Consider the following 5281-nt stretch of genomic DNA (forward strand, 5'->3'; position numbering starts at 1 on the left):
TTGGGGCAAGTTTGAGCTTTGCTGTCAAGAGATCTAATTTCTTCTTTGTGCACAACCTGCAACCAACAATAACCAACAGCCGACCCCGCTTCTTGGGACCCTAGCATGTATACACCCTCTGAGATGTCCCCAGAATGCCAAATGTCACACAATTGCATACATTATCTGCAGCTGGCAAAGCCACACCCTGCCAGAGCACGAGGCAAATCTTAGCTGCTGTGGACGATCTGAAGCACCTCCCAGATCCCACGCTTGGGATTACAGCAAAAACATATTCTTAGAATTCTATTTCTGTGTTTTCTAAAGGGACCGAAACTCCAGAATTCTCACAGGTGACTCTCCTATTATTTCTTGAGACAATATCTCATTGAACTTGAAGCACATGGGATTTCCACAAAACTCACGTGGTCAACGAGCCCCACATACTCTGTCTCTGCTTTCCCAGAACTAGAATTGCCACTATATGGGATCCAACTCAGCTGCAGCTGTGGTCCTCAGGCAGCAAGCATGCTGTTGCATGCAGTCTTTCCAGCCTCCACTTCTGCCATCTTACCTAGTAAAGGCTTCCTCCACGGATGGTAAGGCAGCGTGTTTTCTCCAGGGAGACATTCCTTATATTCCTTTGTTACATCCAGAAGTGGTGCAAGAAACTCAGGGTGTGAAGAAAACCCAGAAGCTTAGGGTAGGGGTCAGGCTGCACCAGGTTAGCCCTGAATAAGATGAGGTCTGGCATGGCTGGAGAGGTGGCTCAGCTGTTAAGACCACTTGCTGCTCTTTCAAAGGTTCCCAGCATTAACTGGGCAGGCAGTTCGCCACCATCTGACAGTTTCCAGGCGAGGGAGAAGGTGATGACATCCCCTTCTGGTGTCTCTGAGTACTGCATGACATGGTACACTCAACCAAGCAGACAAAACACATATTAAAATAAAAGTAAAAAATGGCTCAGTAGGCTAAAACTAGGTTCCCAATCACCCTCAAAATTAAATAAATAAAAATAAAACAGTTCTGAGACTTACTGGATGGTTTAGAGGACAGCCAACTGGCATTAAAATGAAAGGAGAGCATTGATTAGCCTTGTCTGGGGCAGGACTTAGGAGAATGAGACTCTTGCCACAGCTTTCACTCACAGTACACTAGGAAAACACGTGGGAGTTCTAAGAGAGGGCCCCACTTCTAATCTATGTTGTAAAAAGTGGCTATAGGGCTGAAGAGATGGCTCAGAGGTTAAAAGCACTAACTGCTCTTCCAGAGGTCCTGAGTTCAATTCCCAGCAACCACATGGTGGCTCACAACCATCTGCAATGGGGTCTGATGACCTCTTCTAATGTGTCTGATCACAGCTACAATGTGCTCATATACATAAAATAACTAAGTCTTTCTTTTAAAATGTGGCTGTAAATTGAAACTAAATAATAAGGAAATGGACCAGAGATTCGAACACATAACTTACCAAAGGGGAATGTCAAATAAATTAGAACATTGAAAAAGGGGTGGGATAGGGACTAGAGGTAGGGGTTGGTTCAGTAAAGGCCAGACCTTTCTTCTCATGTTTTTAAGTCTGTCTCCAAGGAGGGTAGAGACTAGATCATTAGGGCTTGTTGGCTTCCAGCCTAGGGAAGAAACTGATATCCCTACAATCAGGGAGAGACTATGCCTCAAAGAATAGGTGGGAAGTTATAGAGAAGGGAACTTGAAGCCCCTTTCTGGCTTCTACATGCAGAGGCACACACACCTTACACACATACATGTACCATATTCACACATATGTGTGGTAATTTGAATAGGCTTGGCCCATGGGAAGTGGCATGATTAGGAAGTGTGGCCTTGTTGGATGTAAGTATGGGCTTATTGGAGGAAGTCTGTCACTGTAGGGTTAGTCCTGGAGGTCTCCTTCAATGTTTATGCTCTGCCCAGTGCAGAAGAGAGTCTCTTCCTGGCTGCGAAGATATAGAACTCTCAGTTCCTTCTCCAGCACCCTGCCGGTCTGCATGCTGCCATGCTTCCTGTCATAATGATAATAGACTGAACCTCTGAACTGTAAGCCAGCCCCAATTAAATGCTTTCCTTTATAAGAATTGCCTTGGGATTCTCCAACATATAACAAGGACACATACTCCATTATGTTCATAGCAGCCTTATTTATAATAGCCAGAAGCTGGAAAGAACCCTGATGTCCTTCAACAGAGGAATGGATACAGAAAATGTGGTACATTTACACAATGGAGTACTACTCAGATATTAAAAATGACTACATGAAATTCTTAGGCAAATGGATGGAACTGAAAATATCATCCTGAATGAGGTAACCCAATTACAAAAGAACGCACATGGTATGCACTCACTGATAAGTGGATATTAGCCCCAAAGCTTGGAATACCCAAGACACAATTCACAAACGACATGAAGCTCAAGAAGAAGGCAGACCAAAATGATGATGCTTCAGACCTTCTTAGAAGGGGGAACAAAAATGCTCATAGGAGGACATATGGAGACAAAGTGTGGAGCAGAGACTCAAGGAAAGGCCATCCAGAGATTGCCCCACCTGGGGACTCTATCCCATATACAGACACCAAACCCAGACAATATTGTAGATGCCAAAAAGTGCATGCTGACAGGAACCTGATATAGCTGTCTCCTGAAAGGTTCTGCCAGAGCATGACAAATACAGAGGTGAATGTTCACAGTCTACCATTAGAACCCCAATGAAGGAATTAGAGAAAGGACTGAAGGAGCTGAAGGGGTTTGCAACCCCATAAGAAGAACAACAATATCAACCCACCAGACCCACCAGAGCTCCCAGGGACTAAACCACCATCCCAAGAGAACACAGGGATGGACCTATGGTTCCAGTCACATATGTAGCAGAGGATGGCCTTGTCGGGCATCAATGGGAGGAGAGGTCCTGTGAAGACTCAATGCCCCAGTGTAGGGGAATGTCAGGGCAGGGAGGAGGGAGGGAGTGGGTAGGTGGGTGAGGGAACACCCTCATAGAAGCAGGGGGAGGGGGTGGGATAGCGGGTTTCTGGAGGGGAAACTGGGAAAGAGGATAACATTTAAAATGTAAATTTAAAAAAAATCCAGTAAAAGAAAAAAAGAGTTGCCTTGGTCATGGTGTCCCTTCATAGCTAACTAGGACAGTATGTATCTGGGTGAATAGAAAATAAGCTGAGACTGCTGAAGTCCCTAGCTTGTGACACTATTTTGAAGGCTGTGAAGCTTGGCTAGAAGAGGGTCATCGCTAGGGGTCGATTTTGGAAGGTTGTAAATATCCCCTGGTTTTAACTGCTGCCACGTGATCCCACTGCCATGGCTTCCGGCCTATGATGGACGGAAATCTTCCTGAGACCAGGAGCCAATCAAACCTCCCCTCTTTTAAGATGGTTTTGTCAAGTATTTTGGCTGCAGTAATGCAAAAGCAGGACTGATCATGGAGGCACACAACGGGACACTAATACATTTTAGCCTCGTAAAATAGCTAAAAGGGGTGTGTGTGTGTGTGTGTGTGTGTGTGTGTGTGTGTGTGTGTGTGTGTGCACATGCATGGATATGCTGGGGACCAAGTGTTCAAACATATGCGCCTATGGGGGACCGTTCTCTTTCAAACTACCACAGAGGGTTAGAATTCATAATGGCAGAGGGGAGGTAGCAGGTGACAGGCAACAGGAGCTATAGCTGAAAGCATCCTGGAGATGGAATGAGTCTTTTGAAACCTCAAAACCCACCTCTGTGGCACACCTCTTCATTGGTCCCAAACAGATTCATTAACAGGGGACTCTCAGTATTTAAACATATGAGCCTATGGGGCCATTCTCATTTGATCTACCTGGGAGATTGGGTACAGCTAGGCTGACTATCCACTGCATCTTGCTACTTCCCTGATCTTGTTGACGTCTGACTCACTATTAAATATATATATATATATATATATATATATATATTTATATTTATACACACACACACACACACACACACACACACACACACACTAAGTTCTCTTCATTGCTAATGGCCACTAAAATGTTTCTGCAATTGCTCTGAGTTAACTTCTTGCTAAGGTCTGCGGCTCATTCTGATATAGGTGGAGGCTTCCTTAGAAGCCTACTGAGCGGGTTGGGGATTTAGCTCAGTGGTAGAGCGCTTGCCTAGCAAGTGCAAGGCCCTGGGTTCGGTCCCCAGCTCAAAAAAAAAAAAAAAAAAAAAGAAGCCTACTGAGCTATGTTAGAGTGTGTTAGAGTTAGCTGCATGTAAATATGCATGTGTGAAAAGACAATACATAGGACCTTACTCGTGCTCCTCCAGAACTCTGCGGCAGAGAAGCAGTTGGTCTGATGTCATTGACCCAGAGCCTGCCCCCTTTTATCTAGCACCCAGTTTTGGTTATCTAACACCCAGTTTTAAGCTCCTTTAGTCATCCTCCTACTTGACCCAGATTCTGCCCTTACTTTTCCTTTGAACCTCAGCTTCTGTTTTCACATGTGAACAACTTACAGTTTTCCTGAGGAGGCCTTTCCTCTGAGAACTTCTGTATCAGTATGGTACATTCATCTTTTGTGTCTGGCTTCTTTTGCTCAATCTTCGAGAGTCACTCCTGTTATTCTCCTCACTGGCAATCTTTCTAGGCTGTTGTCTGCTCGGAATATTTTAGTATACCATTACTGTTGGCTTGGCACCCAGGAGAAGTGTTCTTGGTTGCCCAGAAGAAGAAACAGTATGGAGAGATGGCTCAGTAGTTACGAGCACTGGCTGTTCTTCTAAAGGTCTGAGTTCAATTTCCAGCAACCACATAGTGGCTCACAACCATCTGTAATCGGATCTGGTGCCTTCCTCTTGTGTGTTTGAAGACAGCTCCATATATATATATATATATATACATATATATATACATATATATATATATAAGTAAATAAAGTAAATCTTAAAAAAAAAAAGAAAAGAAAAAACAGTATGGGCAACTGTGTCTAGCTGCTTTCTCTCTCTGGCCTGCAGTAACAGCAGGCTAAGGAGTAGGGATGTGTGTCTCTAGGATCTGGGTCTTAATACCAGATGTTGTCTCAGTCTCTGGGGAGATGTGAACAAATGTATTTAGCCTTGATAGGTCTCCAACCGCAGACCAAAACAATGATTCACCTGACACCCAACTTGGAGAACCAGTGAATTTACTGTGCTTTATTCATGGAGTGATAGGTGAGGGGATGTATATCAGTAGCATGGACGACTCAAAGCCACTGGATTACTGAAAATGATATCTCATGGAGGTTGCTACTACCTCCAGAGATGGGAG

Source organism: Rattus norvegicus, chromosome 19 (assembly GCF_021556685.1).
Source record: "Rattus norvegicus strain SHRSP/BbbUtx chromosome 19, alternate assembly SHRSP_T2T, whole genome shotgun sequence".
Lineage (NCBI taxonomy): Eukaryota > Metazoa > Chordata > Mammalia > Rodentia > Muridae > Rattus > Rattus norvegicus.